At 40.9% G+C, this 23770-nt stretch overlaps 1 protein-coding gene and 1 long non-coding RNA gene across 2 annotated transcripts in view; one reads left to right on the top strand and one right to left on the bottom strand.

Moving 5' to 3' along the window:
• The window catches only part of YES1 (YES proto-oncogene 1, Src family tyrosine kinase), a 45548-nt gene extending 35933 nt beyond the window's left edge, over positions 1-9615 (bottom strand). The window contains exon 1 of the mRNA XM_015855336.2: positions 9479-9615. The gene's annotated coding sequence lies outside the window, so the exon portion shown is untranslated. The remainder of the gene's footprint in view (positions 1-9478) is intronic.
• Positions 9616-9731: 116 nt separating this feature from the next.
• LOC107310043 lies at positions 9732-22881 on the top strand. The gene is made up of 2 exons (XR_001553446.2): positions 9732-9941; positions 22343-22881. It is a non-coding gene; the product is annotated as an uncharacterized LOC107310043 (long non-coding RNA).
• Positions 22882-23770: the final 889 nt, after the last annotated feature.

Genomic DNA, 23770 nt, shown 5'->3' with positions numbered 1-23770 from the left:
GCTCTCTACCCAGATGCTGATTCACATTTTTCTACTTCCTAAATATCTGGAAAAAACAAAAACAAAAAAACAACAAATGATTCAATGAACAATTCAACAGTGGAAAAAAAAGTCATATTTCTATTTCAGTTTAAAGCACATAGAGTTACTTAACACTGCAAAGTTTAAAAAAATAATCATCTCATTTGAATTTCTGACAGTACAACTGTATCATTTAATGCATCCTGCCTTGTCTTTCTAGTTTCACAAGAACTGATTTAAAAAAAACAATAAAAAACAGAAAACCCATCAAGTCTAGGCACTAGATTAAGAGAAGCAACTGATTAACCACAGGGTTTCCAAGCTGCAATAACTCATGCAGCAAGAACACTTAGAACCTTCCCCACTTTCCATCAGTACAGTTAGGGTTTCCTTAGAAATCTCCACGCTGTCGTTATCTCACTAGCCCAAACATTTTGGCAGCTTACTTAATGATGAGTCTTACAGAATTATGAGTCTGAATGATTTGACTCAGATAACTGAATTACTTGGTCACTTGTGTATACTATACAACATCTAATGCAGTAACGTTAACTTTTGAGTATTCACATAAGACCAAAAGGAAAGTACAATAGATCTGTACAGACGAATTCAGCCATATACTAGCTGACTACATGCCGTGTTATAGTGAAAAGTTACCTCTCTCGCGGCATTTTTTGCAACCATCACCTTCTACAACCTTATCTGAAAGTTAACATACTTATAACTTGCACATTAAAATATAACACAGGTTATTTACAAGAGTTTCAAGCACAATTTGTTTCCTTAAAACACTGTTTTGAGGGTAGACTTTGCTGGAATGAAGGCAAAGAAGCGTGGCCTTCCTTTACAAGCCATTGAACATAATATCTGGGGAAAAAAACAAACCCAAACAACCTACCTTGTGAGTAAATTGGGATTTCATTGTTTAACAAATGTATACATACCTTAAAGGAGCCACGAGAACACTTTATTATTGCATTAAACAACACACACAAAATCCATGCCACTGGCAAAAAGCGAGCAAGATTTGCACCAACTCTAGCATGTAGTTCCAGTCTACATATTTCACTGACTAGGAAGACTCAACCTCATTCTCTTGGAAAAGAACTAAGAAGCAGAAGTCCACAACTAAGCTAATGTAATTACTTAAAACAACAACATACAATCAAGATGTCATGTTTGTTAACATAAGTCAGTTTACAGAGTGCCCTGTTTCAATATGGTTTTCCGGGTAGACACCGGTTGTAAATAGTAAGGTACTATGGTTAGGCTGCGGTTGGACTTGATGATCTTCAAGGTCCTTTCCAACCTGGGTAATTCTATGATTCTATTCAGACAGTATAACAGATTTACACCAAAGGTAGAACAAATGTAATCCAAAAAGTACAAGCTTTGTAATAACAAGTCTCACATTCCTCAGGAAGTAAGTTTTCATCTACAAACTACCATTCCTCTCTTTTTTTGTGTATCATGATAGCCTGAATCAATCAGTTCTACGGGTGTCTACAGCATGAGCTAAGAAATACTTCCTAAAATGAAAAAAGGAGCTTGATATCTTTAGCAAATTATATAATATATAAAAATAGCTTGCTGAATAATTATAAAGTGATAAGAGTAACCTGAATCACTATGATTTATGAATAGTGTTCTAACCTGCAAAGCTGTATTTAAAATACAGTATGGAACTGTACTTAAAAAAGAAATGCATGCATAACCATATTACTATTGCATCTTAGCCTCCATTGCTCTAAACACAAGTCAGTGTTTTATTTGTCTTATTTCAGGAGTTAAAAACAGTGTCCTTGCACCTTGCTCATTCATTTAAAAAACTCAGAACGAAAAAAGAAAATCCATACCCTTATTTTTCCCACCCCTTGGAATATTAATACAATTCCCACTTACATTTCAGGCTTGAAAAAATGTGGCCGCTGCAAAAAGCAATTTCACTCAGGACAATTTCCAGTGACAAGCAGTAACAGCTCAGAAATTGTCTTGGTTTTTCCTAATCTTCTCTTTCCTTCATCTATAATCTACTTTTTTTTTTTTTTTTTTTTTTTTTTTTTTTTTTTTTTTTTTTTTTTTTTTACCCCAGAAGTAACAGTATTTTACCCTATACCACATACATTCTAAATTAGAGTATTTAATTTTACCAGGAGGAAAGAATTAAATACGGGTGTAATACGGGTGTTCACAACGAGAGTAAAATATTTCTCTTTCTCTGTCCAATACGTGTTTTTCAGTTAGGTACAGATAATCTGATCTGAACAGCACCATCATAATCTTCAATAATCTTTTAAAGAAATCTTGAGCAATCAACATCAAAGTCAGCTAGACAAATCCCTTTCTCTCTTTGCTATCAGGACTTTCTAATTACATTAATACACAGTCTACCTAGAATGTATAGGGGGGATGGAGAGAAACAAAAAACCAAACAAGCGGAAAGCATACATCACATACTTCAGAAACCAAAAAGCACTGGTGTGCTTTAAGATACCACTGCTGGAAGAAAACCTGAATACTCTGTATTTGAAACAGAATCTGAACCATCATCTGGTGTTGAAAGAACCTTCTGAAATTTCCTCCCTTAATTGAAGTTCCAAAACTTTTACTTGAGACATTATTATTTCTCAAGTCAAGATAAAATCTCAATAATAATAACAATGATGATATTTTTGGTTTAATTAGTCTTCTGGTCTGATTCACAACAGCTGTTCTTTCAGTAGGCTTTACTGAGTATGAGCATCAAAGAGGAAAAGCACTGTTAAGATTTAAGGTAAAAACAAACCAAAACAAAAGCCAACAAATCCAAGCTTTCCATTCTTACGCAGTACAAAACAGCCTTCTTATAGTCGTGATGGAGAACTCACCTTGGTTGGTCATCACTCAAATAATGGCCTTCATCACACGGATGTTGCGTAAGCCTTACATAAATTTGCATTAGGAAACAAAATAACCTGTATTTTCACTTGTCACTTAAACACTGCAAGACTTTCTGTTTAGTGAAACTACCCAGAGGCACATAAGTTACACTGTTACTTACGCTTTCAGCTTTGTTACAGGTGCAGACTTATGTTGGTTATGGTTAGGTGCAGCTTATATTTGGCTATGAAGAAACATGAGCTACTTCAACTGAAATCAGAGCTAAGCAGTAAAAATGAATGCTGTATACTGTTAAAAACATGTAAACAAACAAAAATTCAACCAGAAGTAGTAAAACATTTTGCCCAAACATTCTCTTTTCTGCTAAAAAAAAAAAAAATAAGGGAAAAGCGACATGAAGCATTCGCTACTACATGCCTTCTTTCCATTCCCTCTCACCTTTACTTAGTCCTTATATTAATACAAAAACCATGTCTTTAAGGAATTTTAGAATTCAAAGTTTATTACAAGGTATGGTGCAGACTTTTCATTTTTAAGTTGTATAAAACAGCAGTTTGGAGATCAGCCTGAACATATTTCAGACCTACAACATGACCCTTAATTCTGCTTCTCACAAACTAACCTTGAGAAACTTTGTTCTGAAGCACAGTAATTTTTGTCTGTTGACTAAGCATTTAGATAAGGTTTTAATCACAAACTGCAGACATTCAGAAAAATAGTAATTAGAATCAAAGTAAAGAAAGGAGACACAAGAAAACTGAAAGATATTATTATATCTACTACTACTATTACTATTTGGAATAGGCTCCCCAGGGAGGTGGTTGAATCGCCATCCCTGAATGTGTTTAAGAGCTGTTTGGATGTGGTGCTCAGGGATATGATTTAGCTGACGGTTTTTAGTGTTAGGGTACTGGTTAGGCTGCGGTTTGACTTGATGATCTTAAAGGTCTTTTCCAACCTGAGTAATTCTGTGATTCCATATCTGATTTAAAATACTTCATAGTAAACTACAGACCTTGTTGATATTCAGATCTCCTTTCTCAATTACACAACAGCCTTTTCAAACTAACTTTTCTTTTGGCTAATCTATGGAAAAAAAAAAAACAACTAACCAAACAACAGTAAACAGGCAAATGTATATTCTGAATACCAGAACATTGCCTATACATTAATTTTGTATTTATTTTACAGTGAAGCTTGTTTTGAGCAAAGTATTACGTGTTTCGCCATTCTGATAGTAAATAACATCTACTGAAAGAACACCTGCTAGGAATCAGTCCAAAAGACCACCTAAACCAAATAATCCTAAGTCCATCACCAGCTTCCAGAGTCCAAGACAGGAAACAATATAGGCCATAAGAATCAAGAAGGCCTGCACCACAGAAAGCACTGCCAGCAACTTCCAGTTTCTGGACTTTGAGGACAAAAGAGAAATTTCTAGTTTCTGGACATTCCTGACAAAAGAGAATTGTTGTTGAACCTGGTTTAAGGTTGGTTCGACACAAGGCAAACAGAAATATGAAGAGTACAGAAAGGTAGAGAAATTTGTACACAAGAGCTTGTGAGGCTTCTTATTCGTTATTACTCTGTGGCTACAAGAGTAGGTCATGATTTTAATTTCCAATAAAATGTTCTTGAAAAGCAAGAGAATGCTACACATAATTCAGGCTTATTTTTTCTTTGTCAATCTTCAAGCATAAACATTAATTTTGTTATCTAACCATGCTTAAAAATAATTTATTAACAAAGAATTGTTCAGTATTAATTTATGTCTTCACCTGGCTGACTGCCAAAGCAGTATAATGCTGCACAATTGCAATACACAAGAGATTCATAACACCCTCTAATTAGTCTTTAAATTCCCTCACATAAACACCGTCTTTTCCTACAATTGCAAGGATATGGGGGAAAATATCAAAACCTTTAGCACAGGTCTGTATTTCATTTCTGATACTGCACTTCACAGCGTAGAAGCATCAGAAGGTCTATTGAACTAAAGGAAAGCATTCAGAGCTTGACTGAACACAAACATGTCCTCTTCTACTACCACTGTTTTGCTGTGGGTCCATCGATCCTGGTAAGCATACCTGAGACCTGAGTGTATTCATGCTCTGCCATTCACACCACGAGTAAAACACTTGCACTGTCTCATTTTTACAACATCAGAAGATGCTTTGGGCATTTACGAACAAAGGAAATGAACCTCACTGAAGTCTTCCAATAGAAAGACTGACTTTAAACATCACATTAACACTACAAAACACCTCTGGAAGTTTCCCCAGAAACACGATAAAGGCCCTGACCTACACAGATTGACTCACACAAGTGTATTTACTCAACAACTTCACTGTCAATGAAAGCAAATGAAGTAATCTACTTTTCTAAGCCTAGTTTACCTCAATCGAAAATCTGAACAGAGTGGCTCAAAGCTTTTGAAGAGTTTTATCACTTCTTCAGATTTCTCTAGACTTCTGGTGTGAAGAAAACCACAGAAACATGCATCTTAAGCCACAGAAGTTTCACTTCCTCCTGAAGTACCCATTTGAACGGCAACCTATTTCAAGTTCAGTAGCACCATCCGAATTCACGACTTACATCAACATTTGAGACACTAATAGGTATCAGTATCGATTACATCTTACACAATACTACTAAAATAGCATTAGTCCCACAAAACTAAGAAGACAAAATAGAGTCAAGACCTGCCAAATACATCATCTAATTCCATATGCAGCAACCTAGAGTACTCAAGGAGCTAAAAAAGAGATAATGTCAGTCTGAGGTTTTAGCGGTCATTACTTCCTCTGCACTCTTGTGCTATATCCTGTAACATTATCTAAGACTAGGGTCTAGAAAAAATCATAACAAAACCCCAGCCTCAGTGCTAATGGTCAAACAGCTGATCCTCTACTCATTGAGGATCTCTACTGCAGCACCCAGCTTAGCTGCAGGGCTCAGATAAAAGCCAAGGGGGAAAGTCCTCAGCTCAGGCACATATTGTAGCTGAGCACAGCTTTGGTTTATCAACCTTCAAACAGTGAGATCCAGTGCATCACATAGGTGTCTGCCTGAAGTGACAACAGAAAGGGATGGCTGGTATTTTCATTCTTATTTCCAGCTATTCTTCTCATTTAAAGAATGTGTACTTAAATCTGGAGAGAAGAAAACTCACACACAAGCAATAACTTTTGCTCACTCTAGCCCTACCATTACTATCATTTCTATCTCCAATCTTGCAATCAGCCACGTGTGTTAACTTTACCCAAGGGTGCAGTCCCTCTCGCTTCTGTAACTTGCCTTGGTGCTGATTTCTGCTTTGATGCATTGGTGCTTCTAAGAACAAATCCTGATCCCTTGGGTAGAAAAGGCAGTAAGAATGACCTCCTAAAAACTAAAATTAAACCTGTCCTACAGTTCATTGACCGCATCTTCTCAGCGATACTTTTTCCCTTCAGCATAAAAAGGCAACTTGACCAGTTTGCTACAAAAATCTGGAAACTGATAACATGATTTGGAATACTACAACTCTAAATCATTGCTCTGAACACAGCCCAGAATCGTAGCAACTGAGAGAAGTTGCCATATGGTAACTGTAAAGCAGTTTGTATTCAAAAAGTATTATTTTCTTTAAAAAAGTGGTTGCTACATCATAAAATCCATCACTGTAAAACAGCACCCTATTTGTTCTTCAAGAACAGGTATGTTGGGCCAGGGTAGGTTTAGGCTGGACATTAGGAAACATTTATTTACAGAAAGGGTAGTTAAACACTGGAATAGGCTCCCCAGGGAGGTGGTTGAATCACCATCCCTGGATGTGTTTAAGAGCTGTTTGGATGTGGTGCTCAGGGATATGATTTAGCAGAGGGTTGTTAGAGTTAGGGTACTATGGTTAGGCTGCGGTTGGACTTGATGATCTTTGAGGTCTTTTCCAACCTGGGTAATTCTATGATTCTCTGATTCTAAGAACAAAACCACAATAAATACAGAGAATGAGCTATCTTCTCACAGCCCAAGGTTGGTCCTCCAGGTCAAAAATTAAGCCCTATTTTTTAGTTTCAGAAGCCACATTTCTCTCTCAGCACTGAGTCTATTCTGTCAACTAATAGAGGACTTCGGTGCTAGAAGCACAACACCTTTCAGAAGTGCTTCTCAGAAGCCTGACTATGCATGGAAGGTGTCCCGTTCACAGAAGGTTGTTAAATATGACACAGCACAATAAGTTCTGGAAGTATTATTTGTGCTAATACTGACATCAGTTTTAAAATTAACATAAAGGTAGCTTACTCAAACTGTGTTCAAAGAAGGAAGGAAAACAGCTTGATCCGCATAGCGGATAAAGATGAAAGAATGTGTTTCTTTTAACTAAAGGTCTGAACATGAGGAATTATCTGCTGAAAACATATCGCTTTTGTCCATGGGCGGAGCACACAGGAAAGTAAAACTGTGCAGCTCACATGTTCCTAAAGCAAACTTTGGCCACATGAACCAACACGGATGTGCACATCCCTGTCATGTGACAACAGGCATTTATCAGCGAACACAGCAGCAAAGATTAAGTATGATTTTATGATATTTCTCTATTTCAAACAAACTGGCAATCCCGATACACTTCTAATATCATTCCATTGTTTCATTTACTACCTAACAGTTCCCTGGATACATTAGAAACAAATCAATCAATCAAAAACCCTCTTCATATTATGAAATACAGATCAAAGCTAATCTAGGGCTCACTTTCATTCCAAATAGCAATACCAAGGTCCAAAAATTAAGAGTTTTTAATAACTGCACAAGTAGCCCTGAGAGCAGGCAAAACCAGGGAAGTCTGATTTCCTGCATCGGTTTCCAGCTTAAGAGAAATGATTATGTGAACTCTGTGGCGTGCGGGTTAAAAGCTCTTTCCTACCTACCTTCCTTAATTCCAATAGAATTCCATAGAAATATTCCAACCTGGGAGACCTCTGCTGCCAAATGTGTTTGAGATTGGCTGACAGCTGGAAGACTTACATACAAGAGGGAGCGACAGGCACGCAGATGTTGTGGTTGCACTTGAGCTGCTCTTCCTGAGGAAATAAAGCTAACAAAACCTGTGGAATAAAATAATCATAGGGAAGCAATGCTACCAACCATAGCCACAGTCTCACGTTCAGTATCGTGTTTTTTTGTCCTCTGAAATCCAGCACAGACCCTCTCAGCACTGCTCCCTCTGTTCATCACACAACGGGTACCTTATTCTGAGATTAACCCTCAAGCCCCGGCTGTACAGAGCACCCAGATCCATGCGCATGTTCAGTAGGAACATCCTAGAGCTAAATTCACAAACATGCATTGGAAAAACAGGCGCGAGTGTGAGGCTTTCCTGCTCGACCTACTATAGGGAACCTGCTTTAGCAGGGGGTTGGGCCCAATGATTTTCAGAGGTCCCTTCCAACCCTATGATTCTGTATTCTGTTTTGTCAGCTGGAAAGGAACAATTCTTACTCTTCTATCAAATCTGCAGTAACACTGAATTATGGCAATGTTGTACTTCACACACTGCAAACGTAACTGACAACACAACTTAATGGTAAACCCCTCTTCCCAGTTATACCTTTCAAAAATGAAAGAGAAGGCTCCAAAGTAAACTTTTGTATCTCATTTCCTTGACTAAAGGTCAACTTTGCTTGCAAAACTTGCCTGAAATTTCATTCAGTTGTCTATGAACTATGAAGAGAAATACAACACACTTCCCTTGGCTACACGCTCTATGTTCTAAACCACTTGGGGACCATCCTGCCCATTTTGGTACATTCAAATATCTGTTTGTAACTAATGCTACCCTCTGTCTTGGCTTAAATGCAGCAGGTAGGCCTGGAGAAACCTCCTCAGCCTCTGAGAGGATCAGATACATTTACACCCCAGTTATTCCCGATACAAAGTGGCACATACGTGCCACATCAGACGTCTGGAAGGTCCCATCTTGAAACACATGCAATAAACCAACGTACTTAATGCCATGTAAGAGAGAGGGGAAAAAAATAATGCGCCAGCCGTTCTCCTGCACATAACTTCACACGGAGAAAGAAAGTAGCACTACAGGAATGGGACTTTCCTTCCCTCCCCTCCCCACCTAAACCGCCAGGAACACGAGGGGGATTGACGAAGTGTTATGATGGCATATTTAAATTAATGACTCAGAAATTTAAAGCAGTCGCCTTGCTGCTAGGTGGAGCGATACAGAGCCGAGAACCGAGCGAAAAAAACAGCACATAACGACACACATACGGCCGAGCGAGAGCCGAAGGGGGAACGCGTTTCCTGCGCTGTTCCAGCAGCGCCCGGAGCCGGAGCGGCCATGGCCGAGCCCCCCGCGGGGAGAGGCCGGGGGCGGGCAGAAAGTTGCCGAGAAACTTTGTGCGAAGGGACCGAGGTCCCCTCCCCGGGGTGGGGGCGAAGCGGGCGGCCCCGCGGGGAGAGGCCGAGGGCGGGCGCGGGCGGCCGGGGCCTAGCGCTCAGCCGGGCGCCGCCGCCGCCGCCGCCATCGCGGCCGCCTCTCCCGCGGGGCGGGGGGGGGACGGGGCCGCGGCCGGGTGCTCACCTGCCCGTCCTCGCCGGCGCGGGTGGGAGAAGGAGGGGGAGAGGAAAGGAAGCGGGGCCCCCCCCGCTCCTCCCGGAGCCGCGGCGACCCGGGGAGGGAAGGGGGGGAGGAGGGGAAGGGAGGAGGGAAAAGGAGCAGGAGGAGGGAGCCGGGCGCTCCGGTGCGTGCGAGGAGCCGGAGCCTGGCGGCGGGAGGAGGAGACTCCCCGCCCCTACGGCCGGGCTCTCCGGCGGGCACCTCCGGCCCCTCCTCCACCGCTCCCCGCCTCTCTCCGCTGCCCGCGGGCGCCCGGGTGAGGCTTGGCGAAGCTCCCCGCCCGATCAGAGGCCGCGGGGAGGAGCCGGGCGGACCCCTCCTCGGCGGCGCCGCGCACCGAGACAACATGGTGGCGGCCGCGAGATGAGGGGCAGCTCCACATCGGGGCGGCCTTCGGGCTGCCTTCCCCCTGCTTGACGCCGTTCAGGTGTGTGGCTTCAGCTCTAAGCTCTTCTGCCTGCCGTGGGAAAGGCGTGGAGAAATTATAACCACGCAGGCTTGGTGTGTGTTATAGGTTTGAGTCAGACAGGGACATCCCGCTGGTCTCAGTGGCAGAGGTCAGCGTCGGGTGTTTGAAAAAGGAAAGTTGGGTTTGTGTCACGATGGACTTCAAGATAAAGGCTCTTCAAGTGTCTTCTGAGGCCATCTTTCAGAAGTCAGGCCAGTTAATCAAAATATCCAGGCTGAATCACCTGGCCTTGGGCATCTGAGGTTGCATAGTAGGAAATTTTTCTGCTCCGAAACAGTGGTGAGGCATTGGAACAGGCTGTCCAGGGAGGTGGTGGAGTCACTGTGCCTGGAGATGGTTGAGAAATGTGTAAAGGTGGCATTGAGTGACATGGTTAGTGGGCATGGTGGGGATGGGGTCACGGTTAGATGTTCTTAGTGTTCTGTTCTAGCCTTAATGATACTGAGTGACTACAGGAAGGACTGAGAGAAAAACACCCCGAGGAACCCAGATTATTAAAGTTTACACAGTCAGATTGGTGGCTGTCATTCAGGATTAGCTTAGTTTTCAGCTCATTAATAGCTAGATTTATGTCTCTTGCACCTTTATTTGGTGTGAAGGCTGACTGATAATTGTATTGGTCCATAATGAGAATCTAATACAATGTACACTTACTCTTTAAAACAATCAAGCAGGAGGTTCCATTTCTAGGCAATGATGGAGAGTAAAACCATTTGTCTTTTAGCTGAAGTCAAATACAAGTATTTGCTTTTACAAGACCATAAATACACTAGGCAGTTAACAGTTTTATATATAAAAAATAATATAAAATAATAACACAAAAGTGTTTCAGGTTGTGATGCTCCTTACCATAAATAATACTCATGTAACCCTGTTAGAGTGGTGGAGTTTATCATTTTCCTGTCCTGTTAGGAGCCTAAATCACATTATTGCGGAATTGATTTTTAATTTAGAAATCAACAACGAGTCTTACAAATTGCTCTGGGTGATGAATTATTTAACCAAGGAGCAGTCAGAGCTCTAGGTCTGGTCACTGCTTCCCAGCACAGTCAGGGCTTGCAGCAGTTCTCCAAGCTTATATGGCTGACCTCCACTATTGCTTGTGTTTTCCTTTCCTGTACATGGGCAAACACTGTCGGACAGTTAAGTTTATGGCAGAAAGTAAAACTTGGGTATCTGAAAAGCAGACTAAGCCTTAAGCACATTATTCTCATTGTGTTTCACGGCTACTCATTGTTCTTTAAGAAATGTATCAGCTTTGGGCTAAAGCTGTATGGTTAGAAGCATATTGGCTCTTGCCAGCTGTCAGTGTAACTCAATGCCTAGGTTTCAGGCCTGAAGTGAATGGGATTTTTCTTGGCATCTGGCTGTACCCACGTGATGCCAAAAGGATCCTTGGGATTCTCAGTCCATTCTACCCCTCTGATTGTTTTATTTCCCAGACACCAATATAGGGAGTGTGCGTTGGACTTCTGAAAGACTCAGCAGTTATCTGTGGCCTTCTCTGTGCATTTATGCTATTGACTGTCCAGATGTACCACCAGAAACAGTACTAAGACTCCACTGGTGATCAACTTCTATTGTTAGTGAATCACAGAATTGTATGGGTTGGGTGACATCTAGAGATCATCTATTCCAACCCCTCTGCTAAAGCAGGTTCCTTGGAGTAGATGATTACACAAGAAAGGATCCAACTGGGTCTTGAATATCTCCAGAGAAGGAGACTCCACAACCTCTTCTGGCAGCTTTGTTCCAGTGCTGTCACCCCCACAGTAAAGAAATTCCTCCTGTTTGCTTGTGTTCCAGTTTGTGCTTGTTGCCCCTTGTTCCGAAGGGAGTGGCATGCTTAATTTCAAGCCCCATGTGATTAAAATAGTACATCAATTTGGGAGAAGGTGCAATGACCGGTCTACTGGCTGGCAACAATCTCAGCCCCACACCATATCACGTGGATGGGAAAGAATGGATTCGGGCCTTGAGTTGTGAAGGCCAGGCATGCTTTCCCTGTAGTGGAAAAACTGGCCACTTCTTAAGTTGTCTTGCACTTGTTCCTGACAGTCTCAGCCTTCCTTGTTTTTATAATGCCACGTCAAACAGGTGATTTAAACCTATCAAGCTGCTGGTTTCTCGTTCCCTTTATTTCTGTGCTGAAGAGGACTTGGGATTGTCATTGCCACCTTCTGCCTGTGAGTCAGCCTGTAGCCTGCTGCTACATTTCACCTAGGTAAAGCTCTGTTATGCTACTGCTCTGCTGCTATTGAGTGGGTTCTAAGATCTGCTGCAGTGCTGCATGTGCCATAAGCCATAAGTTGGGCTTAGCCCCTTAATGTTCATTCAAGGGAGCAGCTGTATTTGAATTGATTCCTAAAGAAGGTGATCATTTCGAATCCCCCCTGTGGTGCAAGTGGTAGAAGTGCTGCTCTGCTACACAGGAGGCTTGAATCCCGGGGGTTGGACTCAATGATCTCTAAGGTCCCTTCCAACCTGCACCAGACTGTGATACTGTGATACTGTGATCATTTATATTTATTCAGTTCTAAATGCACTTTTGTTTTTGGTTCAAATTACCCAGTGCTTGGTAGGATAAAGATCTTAATATGCCAAAGAAAGTATTTTTAGTGGGAACAAAGTTATAAGAGCAGAATGAAGGAAGGAACAGGAATAGAGGTGTAGGCAATCTGGGGTATTTCAGGCACTGATATGGGTGCAGAGATTTGTGATTGAGGAACTCAGGTCTTGTATCCTGAGACTTGAGGAAAGCAGGACTTGTATCCTGAGATTTTACAGGAGGTGGACAGGGATTTTCTGCAGGGCTTTAACAGTGTGTGCTGACAGTTAATGTATGGTACACATAGTAAGCCTGTAGAAACTTGGAAACATTGAGACATTCTTGAAAATAATTGGGATTGCTTTCCCCTAAATCAGAATAAAAAATAAAATGTTGGAATGGCTCATGGGCCTCTGCAAAGAACTTTAAAAAGATACCTTTACCTACACCCATCCTTTCTTTATGAGAAATAAGTGGTAGTCAAGGCCTCACCTTATTTTCAGAAGTGTGGAAAATACTGGCCTTTTAGGAAGGTGTCTTCCAAAACTCATGGGCAAAGTTGCCATTGCTTATTGTACACTGTGATCAAATTATACAAAGCAGTTCTTCTTGGCTTAGTATTTGTTATGTGCTTATTTTTTAAGTGCTTTGATAAATATTTTTGTTTTGTCATGTTAATTTATTTGAGTAAAGCAATTAATAAAGCCACTGATTTTTAAAAGTCAAACATTTTACTTGGGTGTGAAGCAAATGATGTATGAATCCATTAGTTCAGTGAAGAAGCAGTGTTAAGTCACTGGGTGGTGAATCTCATTTTTTTCTTATTATGAAGCAAGAATTCTATTTAAACTTTATGTTAAGCTTCTATAGGTTTTCTTCAGAAATGCCCTATTTTGCCATACAATGTTTCTACTCATCATGGCTGGGATCCATGTATTTGGTGCTCACTTCTATCTGAAAGATTAAGTATTCCATTCGTACTCAAATGCAAATAGCATTTCCCTGTGATCATGTGAAACATGACTAACTACTTGCACGTTATACTTTTAGCAAGTGTGTGGAGGCTTTGAAAAACAAACAGCAACTAACACAACATTGATTCAGACATTATTTGGGAAATCATTTAAAGTTACTTCTGATTTCATGTTATACTCTGTCTTGGAAAATGCCACGCTTCTAAACTTGTTGCTATTTACATTTGTGTCACATCCACTTATATCAGACACGCTGGATTACACTGTATAATGAAAGCCGTATTGCTGTACTCTAATCTTTATCTCTTTATATCCGATCTGCTTTGAATTGCACATGAGTATTGTTTATGGTTACTTAAAATAACTACTGCTTTTATTTCAAGGGCAGTGTTATGTATGGTGAACAGTTAACACTCAGCCCTACTTTGGCAGCAGCTACAAATCCTGTATCCTCGGTTCCTGCATAAAAGCTTCAGAGATTCAGATCTTTCATTTAAGTTTCTCATTTGAAAAAATCTGAAGCCTGTGAAATTGTTGATGTGAAGAAAACTGTAATGCGTTTTTTGAACCACTGTTCTCTTCTGAGGGATCTGGAACTTACACTCTACCTCACAAAGCAGGTCGTGTGCTCTTGCTCAGAAGGGAAAGGAACAAACAGCAAGAGAAAAAGAAATACGTGTTAAAGCTGACCTGAACTACTTTTAGTTTTGACATCATTGCTTGAGTCATTCAGAGCCTTTTAAAGACTTCTCACTTCACTTACCAGCCTGTGTAACAGAACAGTTTCTACTGACTTTGGGAGATTTGCACATCTCCGTATTGGCTACACTTATTAAGTTGTTGTTGTACATTGTGCTGACTGCCTAAGATATTACTGTGGAAGAAACTCTTAATATTATCAGATATGAAATCCAAGTGAATACAACATTTAGAGAATCCCTCTTAGGGGATTCCACTCCAAATTAAGTTATCTCCCAGCACACAGCAACATTTAGCTGTTGGATATACATGCTATCACAGAGCTTTTAATGTGACTTCATAAGTGAAGTGAAGCAGAATCCAGCAACTTCCTTTTTACAAAGACATGGCAATTATGTGCATTGTCTTATTATAGCTGGACCAGCTTTCCTAAGGAGCCTCTCCCCCACCATCCCATCATCCCTGCTGTTTCTCTTCTTCCTCATTACTGGCTGGTACTTCCTCTATTCTTAGTGTGTTCTGTTCTGAGCTTCTCCCCAGCTGAAGATGCTCAACTTCTTCAGACCTGTAGCAGAATCACAGAACTGTAGGGGTTGGAAGGGACCTCTAGAGATCATCGAGTCCAACCCCCCTGCCAAAGCAGGCTCCCTACACCACATCACACAGGAAGGCGTACAGGCGGGTCTTGAATATCTCCAGAGAAGGAGACTCCACCACCTCCCTGGGCAGCCTGTTCCAGTGCCCTTTGTTGTGTGTTAATCCCTAGTAGATGCGAATTTTCCATGCTAGATAGTTATTATGGCCCCAGTGTTTTGAGGATAATTGTCTGGGCACCAGAAAGCTTTCCCTCTTCATTTCAATGAATGTGTTGATGTTTATTAAATTGGGAATAGTTCCAGGAACAAAATTATTCTACAATCTGGGATGCCAGACAAATCCTTAGAGTGGAGCTTCAGTCAGGATGGGGCTGCTCACTGTTGTCTTCAGCATTACAGGTGAACACAAACGTTATGTGCTATCTAGAGATCTCAGAAAACTGGGCAGCCATCAGATGTGTTTTTTCTTTTCTTGGCAAGCCCTGCACCTTTGTTGTTTATCCTCCATCTTCTGTTTTCTAGTCACTGTTCCTTCAGCTGGAGGTTGCAGTCCCCTCAGGTCTGTCAGCATAACTACAACTATCATTTTTTTTTTTTTCCCTGTACTTTTACAGTTCTGCCAACATAATCGCAGCCAGTTTGAGTCTCTTAACAGTTTTCTAAAAACTGAGATTTGGTCGGTACGACTTTGCTAGGGAATGGCATATATACGGTAGTGCTCACTGCTCTGAGGAAAGAGGTTACCACATGTGGAGGAGACTGATGTCACCTTACTTAACCTCAGCTGCAGCCAGAACTTTCTGAATTTTCCTACAGTTCAGGTGTTAGAAAAGCCCAGTGTGACTGCAGTAATATAGAAGAGACAGCAGTGGTGGGAAGGAGGGAGAAAACAATGGCTATGATTTCCTGACCTGTGTCACTTGGCCCTGCATGGATCTTTTCCAGCCTTGCTTCAGATAAATACCCCTTTGTTCTTTTCTTTCTACCTGCTCAGCTCCACTGAAGCAGCTGCAGCCTCTTTTTTTCTCCCCTAAGGGTGAACAGAGCGTCAGGAGTGAGCCAGCCCAGGTAACAAAAGCAGAGAGGAGGCACTTGTGGAAAACTCACTGTTAAAATGTAAACAAAAAAAAACCCCTAATACAGTAAGAGGTGGAAGAAACCTGGATTTAATGAAAGCAGTCTTGCCACTAGATAATGCTTTTAAATATTACTAGTAAGAGTTCTTCTTCAATTTCTTGTGCTGAGGTTGTTCTTGGCAATCATCTGCTTCACTGCTGGGACACTTGCACTGTGAAATCTGCTGTTCTCTCATGTTAAAATAAAGTAACTTTGCCAGCGAATCTACAGAGAGGCACCTCGACCTCCAGACTAGGAGCAATCATTTGAGATTTAGCAAGTCTCCCATGCTGATGTCAAGGATTTGTCTTTTGTGGTATCTCTTAATAATACGCCCACATTTGACCTGGTGGTGAGTAAGTCTCTGCACAGCCTCACTTTGCATGTAGGGGCTTAGCTCATCTAAGCTGAGTTCTCCCCAAACTATCTGCATATCCTCCCACAAGCCCTGCTTGCCAAGCAGCCTGGAGATGCTCCGCTCCAAGGCTTCAAAGGAGAAGCCAGCATTTCTTTGCAATTAGGTAGAAATGTACAGCTGGGATGGACCTCCCACTGTGCAGCAATCATTGTGGGAAAGTATCAGTGGCCTTTCCCTTCTCCACGCATGGCTTAAAAAGAACAGAAAAGTACAAGGATGAATAAATGAGGAAGACTCTCTTTCCATGTTGCTCTTCTCTTGTTCTGCAGGCTGCTGCTTTGTCCTGCTCTGTCATTAGCACACTTCTTGAAGAGCTGGCTCTCAAGTGGGGAAACAAGCAGAGCAAAACCCAGCCTGAGCCCCCTGCACAGATGTTTATGCTGGGGATACATCATAGCTTTTTGGAACTTCTAATGCTTGTATTCTTCAAAAGGCAAGAAAAAACTGCTACATTTAGCAGAAAACTCTCTATATACCATGAACGTAAAACTGAAAGCTATAAAAATGCCAAACTTTATTTATTTGTTTTTTATTTTATTTTATTTTATTTTATTTTATTTTATTTTATTTTATTTTATTTTATTTTATTTTATTTTATTTTATTTTATTTTATTTTANTTTATTTTATTTTATTTTATTTTATTTTATTTTATTTTATTTTATTTTATTTTATTTTATTTTATTTTATTTTATTTTATTTTATTTTATTTTATTTTTTAATGGAGAGCTTGTATCAACATGTGTTTCTCTGAATTTGGAGTTTCTCTTCAAAAATGGAGCTGACAGATATTCCTTTATTTCCCTTAAGTACATAATTAATTGATCCTGTTGGTTTGGAGAACTGCAAAACTGTGATGGGAATATAAAAATCTTCAATCTTTTAAAAAATAGTATCTTACTTCACTATTTCCTCTTAGTCCCCCTGTTTCTTTAAATAGTCTGTAACAGCCCGATAATGTTATGTGAGATATTTCGTTGTTCATAGAATAAACTAATTGTATGATAAAAGAATGCATTTGTCATTCTCATAATGGGATAAAATTAATGACATGGAGACAAATACAGGTAAAGAAAATAAGAGAAATACTAAATCAGAAATATGTAGCATGAAAGGTTACATTAATGTTGCTTCCTTCTGCTTGTTTTTCCTTTCACTTTTGGTTAGAAAGGGATCTTCCAAAGCATAGGAATTTGCTTATACTATTCCCAGTTCTTTGAAAACAGAGTGTGTGAAAATCAGCCTGTTCCACACTGTCCCGTATTTTTGCTTTTGTTTTCTAGTGGGGAAGAAAAATAAAATACAGAAAGCTCAAAAATCTTTGGGTTTTGAAATGTGGGCTTGGGACATCTTTGGTGGATCATCCTAACACAGCTAGAAGGGACTCTATTGTTCTTTATGGAAAATATAATCCATCCAGGGACCCCAGATGACAGGGCAAATGAGGGGCCTAAACCGTGACAAACTCCTGATGAGTAATGACAAACCATCCTGAAGCAAAACATTTTGATTTCCTTGGACAGTTCAAAACATTTTGAATTCTCTTTTGTTTTCCCACAGGGACATTACATTGTTTTGGCATAACCAACTTTTTCCTGTGGAAAAATAAAATAAAATAAAATAAATTTTGCAGAAACCACTTTTCTACTAAAAAACATGAACAGAAAATTCTGGAGCAGCAATAAAGAGAAGATGTCAAGCCAGAACCACGCACATTTGAAAGTATTCTCCCTAGAGAACATTAGGAATACTTCAACCTGGCAATGGGAATTTTATATCAACTCCATATTTTACACTAGTATAAAGGTAAATATATATTTCATAGACGGTGAATGTAACATGATGAAATCCATGTGACACGGCTTGATACGTTTCAACACATTTAAAATATGATGTTTCACAGAGGCCTTCAAAAGCTGTTCTCTTTTTTCTTCAAAAAAGTCAAAGTCTTGTGGAAAACTTAGGCCTTTGAAATGAAAAACTACACTTGAGATTTCACAACTGTGAACTTTTTAACAAACTGACTGGTGCTTGTGAGAAAAATAACAGTCTATAGAGCAGAGGGCTTGAGCACTTTCCCTATAGGGACAGGCTGAGAGAAATGGGGCTTTTCAGACTGGAGAAGGGCCCAGGAGGCCCTTATAGCAGCCTTCTAGTATCTGAAGGGGGCCTACAGGAAAGCTGGAAAAGCACTTTTTATAAGGGTACGTAGCAAAAGGATTAGGGGAAATGGCTTTAAACTGCAAGAGGGTAGGTTTAGAGCAGATATTAGGAAGTAATTCTTTACTGTGAGGGAGGTGAGACACTGAACCAGGCTACCAAGTGAGGTTGTGGATGCCCCCTCTCTGGAAGCATTCAAGGCCAGGCTGGATGGGGCTGTGAGCAACCTGGTCTAGAGGAAGGTGTACCTGCCTATAGCAGGGGGGTGGAATGAGGTGATCTTAAATGTTCCTTCCAACACAAACCATTCTATGAAGTTTTTAGAAAAAAAAAAAACTTTGCTATTTCTTAATCGGAAACATACTGCTACTTTCAGTTCTATAAAAAAGGGACACAGAACTTTTTAAAAGCTAAGCATGATGTATCTTCCTGAAGTCTTAGGTCAGTGGTAGTTAGCTAACCTGCCAGGCCCTTGCATAGCTTTGAGTCCCTGTTGGCACCTAGAGGAAGCAAAATCAAAGAGAAAGCCTTCTGCTTTCTAGAATTGGCAGCCAGCTTGATGTCTGTGTTTCAGGGCAACTTCTTTGCTAAATGTAGCAAAGTTTGCCCTGGCTTCTTCTGTATTATGGCAGGCTTCATCTGGACAGTGGTAAGCAGAGGACGAGGCCTGTTGACTCCCATAACCCCAGTTAATCTTGTGCTTTGCCTAGGGTAATAAACAGATAACTCGCTGAGTTTAAAAACAGAACTGACCATCAGAGCAGCCTGTTGAGCTCAGAATATCGTCACCACTCAGATTTCACCAATGTGTGAATCCTGACCCAAGCATCCCATGCAGATCACAACACCCTGAGAGTTGGGGAGTCCTCAGCTTTGGGTGGTGTAGGCTGAAGGGAATGGCAGGTCCAAAGAGCAGAGCAACAAACTGGATCAGGAATCTGCCTGGTATTTGTCAATAACCGCCTGTCGGCACATGGATCATGTATCAGCTGTACTGTACAATCACTTGTCTGGTTCTTGCAGGCATAAATCTTTTCTTTTGTTCTTTGTGTGCATAGTTTTCAAACTGGGCATATAGTCTCCATGGCGAGTCTGTTGGGTGCCTTCATTCCAGGAGCCATTGTAACATAAACAAGCCTTGCTAATCAGACATGAAAGACAATCCTGACAATTCTGGGCTTCATCACATCCAGCTGTTGAAGCCCATGGTCACTGCAGACTCATGCTGGTGAATGCAGAAAATGCTCTACTTGGTTTGTGATGTTTCTGACAATGACTGTGAAGTCCAATTAAAAAGGATGAGTGCATTTCATAGCTGAGTGCTTCAGTTTGGAGCACTCACAAGTCTTCACTCGGCCAGAGAAAACAATTTACAAATGATTTCAGAGGTACTTTAAGTATATTAGTTTTTTTAAGCCAGCATCACCTGACCAACAAGTGTTGTTTATTAATACATTCAGTGTGTTTCAATACAACTTTCCTCGCCTTTTGCTGTTCTCGAGGAGATTTATTTTTTCTATGATTGCTTTTATTAGTCATTTCTGTAGGCAGCCGGGCAGCTGCTGCAGTCACCCATTTGTTACTTGCGGTCGGCTCTAGACTTAACAAAATGCAACTGCACCCTCTTGTGGTAGCCGATAAGTGGATTATTTGGGTTTCATAGTTTATTTTGTTCTGAACTAGAGAAATAAAAACAAATAGCAGAAGTGTCCTGAGGCCACACAGCAACAAAGCTTCCTGGAGGACTTCAAAAACGAAGCTTCATTGTAGGAATGTTGGAGCTCCGTCAGGCTTTGAAGACAAACTCCTGTGGGGAAGAGCTTCAAAGGCACTGTGGGAGACCTTTGTGCTCTTCGTTTTTGAGGGGATTCCTATCGTAATATATTCTTCAAGAAAAGCAGAGTTGGTATGGCTATATGCATAGGAATGGTACATTTACAACTAAGCATAAGGACAATAATTCAGCATTAGTATCAAGCATTGACATGAAAACTAGCTTATGTTCATTATCTGCACGTGAAAATCCACAAACTATCTGTTCCTCTCATATGCTCTAATGGAAGTAAAGTTCTTGCATGCAAATATGCTTGTGAAGAGCATAGGTTAGACTGTACATTAAAGGTTCAATTTTGAATACTTGTAAATCACAGAATCACAGAATTGTAGGGATTGGAAGGGACCTCTAGAGATCATCGAGTCCAACCCAATCTCAACATGTCTTTGTGACTCTTGTGAGTACTTAAAATGAATGCTTTTAAATCTGTGAATGCATTTATATACTGATCTCAGAGGTGCAGAGGCAAGAACTCCTTCAACTCATGAAGCAAGTGCATTGGCATGTCTGTCTTCCACCCTGCAGTACAGGGAATCAGAGAGATGTGTTCAATACTTCCCTTGCTTAAGGGTTTTAAACGTTGTATACACACTGGAATGTGAGTCTTATGGGGAGCAGTTGAGGGAACTGGAATTGTTCAATTCGGAAATGAGGAGGCCCAGGGGAGACCTTACTGCTCTATACAACTCTGAAAGGAAGCTGTGGTGAGATGGAGGTTGACCTCTTCTCCTTTGTAGCTAGTGGTAGAACAAGAGGGAATGGCCTGAAGTTGTACCAGGGGAGGTTCAGGTTGGATATTAGGGAAAAATTATTCTCAGAAAGAGTAGTGATGCATTGGCACAGGCTGCCCAGGGAGGTGGTGGAGTCACTGTCCCTGGAGGTGTTTAAGAACTGTATAGATGTGGCACTGAGGAACATGGGTTAGTGGGCATGGTGGGAGTGGGGGTTATGGTTGGACTGGATGACCTTAGTGGCTTTTCCAAATTTAATGATTCAGTGATTCATTTTCCTGCCAAAGAACTCCAAACACACACACACACACTCTTTTATTCCTTTTTATTTGTTGCACTGTAAATGTGAAAACAAGGAGCTTTTCCATGAGATAAAATAAAAGAAATATAGGAATACATTTTTTGGAATAATTCTTCATGTCCTCCATGAGCAGAGACAGTCACTAAGAATAAGGGAAATTATACCAATAAAACAGCCAAGTATTTGCGGAAACATCACTTTCTGCAAATAAATGTTAAATAAAGAATAGCAAAAAAATAGTATAATTTAAACTGAGTAAGTATCCAAATGAATTATGCTCCCCATAATGTGGTTTTAATGAAGCACAGCAAGGGTAGTCTTTCTCAGAGCACGGAATTAACATAGAGCCTGCTGTAGTGCCAGTTACAAGTCTGGAACAATTTGTCTTAGTCTCTGCCAATAGTTTATGTGTATATACATACATATATATATATACATAAAAGAGAGCTATTACACAGCAGTGTGACTCTCTATGTAGAATGTCGTGAGGTGAGGGGAGCTGGTTTGCCTCTTTATGCCTGGACTTGTTCATTGTATACCACAGATCTCTGCACACGGCTGGGCCAGGTGGTAGCCTTTAAGATGCTGGTCTGGAAGTCACATTTAGGGAGATGTGGGCAGATATTCATGTTGCCTTGCCCTTGAAGGAGTTGCTGAAACTCTCTGGAACCATTATGTTATTAAAAATTCATGTTTCTCCTAGTTTCTGTCATGTTCTTCTCTGTACCTTAAAGGGCCCTCCCCCATCTTCAGTTAGTATTCATTTCTGCTGTCAGCAATATGGGAGTTTACAACATTTTTATGCCTCCCAGCTGTCTGCCCTTTCCCTGCATGGTGTCCTTCTGTGTGCTCAGGACAGACAGCTATTGCTGTAGGTCTTGCACCACAGCCAGCTCTGTTCAACTTGAGCTGTCACCAAACAAACAAACAGGCCCAGTGCTCTCATGACTGTTGACGTTATCATTTCCCTATGTCTTTCCACAGGGCATGCAAGAGTGTGCAGGAGGATGGGCAAAAAGAGGAGCAAGGGCCTCCTGTATGTGAAGGCTGTCTCCTGGATCTCAAGGTGGATTGCTCTTTGTCTCCAAAAGCAGCAGGGCTCCCAGTCATGTGAGCTTATTCTTTCTCCAGGATGAGTGTGGATGTGAAGCTTATACGGGTACATCCTTCTTTCAAGCTAATTACATCACAACAAGTGCTTTGGCTCCAATCCTACACAGCCCTGCCCAGAGCCTGAACCAGCCTGCTGCTTCTCCTGGGAGCCTGCCACAGAGGTTACCTCCCTGTGAGATCCTGGCATGCTCCCAGTCCTCTGCAGTCCAGGCTTCTTCCAAGTTCACATACCCAGAACTCACTGCTGTGGCTGTGCCTGATGTCTCTACATTAGTTCACCTGGTTTTTGCCTTGGGGAAAGGAGCATGTCCAGTCTCTTTTAAAATAAACATTGCTGAAATCCAAGATTCAACTACATATTACAACTCCTTTGTGGCTAATAAATAATGAAAACCTGTGTTCAACTCCTACTATCGATCCCTCCACTTGATAATCCTGAGCATTTATTCAATATAGTCCCCCATCACCGGCCCACACTCATCACATACTCTAAACCTAATGCACTTTCTAAAACAGCTTGAATCAGAAGTTTTAAGATGCACTGAGGTTGGGAAATGCAGGAAGCAGAAATGTTCAGTCTTTTCCACTCAGAACACACAACCTGAGTTCTAGAATAGTTACAGAGCAATGGCCTGCATTTCTCCCCACTTATCATAAAAAAAACACTGTGCCTTTGCCGTTCTTCCTCATAAACCTTCTGGCCTTGGAAAATCATAAAGGAAAACAGATTATCCCTTTTACTTGAATCTTACCAATCCAGCTTTAACATTAATTTTAGATCCCCACTCGTGCTGCAATTAACTGTGGGTCATTGGGTGCTCAGCACTGGGCTTTGCAGTATGCAATAGTCAAAAGATCTAGCTTTCAGCTCATATATCCTGAAACTCTAAGCTGAATATTAATTATTTTCATCTAGAGGTATCTTTCCCAGATCTTATGTGAGTCTCTCAGCTCTCCAAGAAGGTCCAACATAACATGGTTCCTTCCAGAGACTGGGAGTGAATGTGACTCACTGGTTCCTTCACTGCTAGAAATTTTAGCCCTAATTGTAATTCCAACTGCATCACAAGCCCTATATCACCATCTCTATTCTTCTAAACACTCTCCCACTGTAACTCCAGCATTTCTCATAGATGCTACAGGACCCTGATAAATCTATTAATTACTTGCTATCACAGAAATGGGACAATTGACGAAGAACAACACTACGAAAGGTTTGTGGTAGCAGAACAGAGTAAGTTCTGAGGATAGTGTTAGTTTGGTATAAAGAACTGGATTCAGAAAAAGGAGGCATGAAAA

Source organism: Coturnix japonica, chromosome 2 (assembly GCF_001577835.2).
Source record: "Coturnix japonica isolate 7356 chromosome 2, Coturnix japonica 2.1, whole genome shotgun sequence".
Lineage (NCBI taxonomy): Eukaryota > Metazoa > Chordata > Aves > Galliformes > Phasianidae > Coturnix > Coturnix japonica.
The sequence above is the reverse complement of the archived record's forward strand: the minus strand, read 5'-3'. Positions and strand labels throughout refer to the sequence as shown.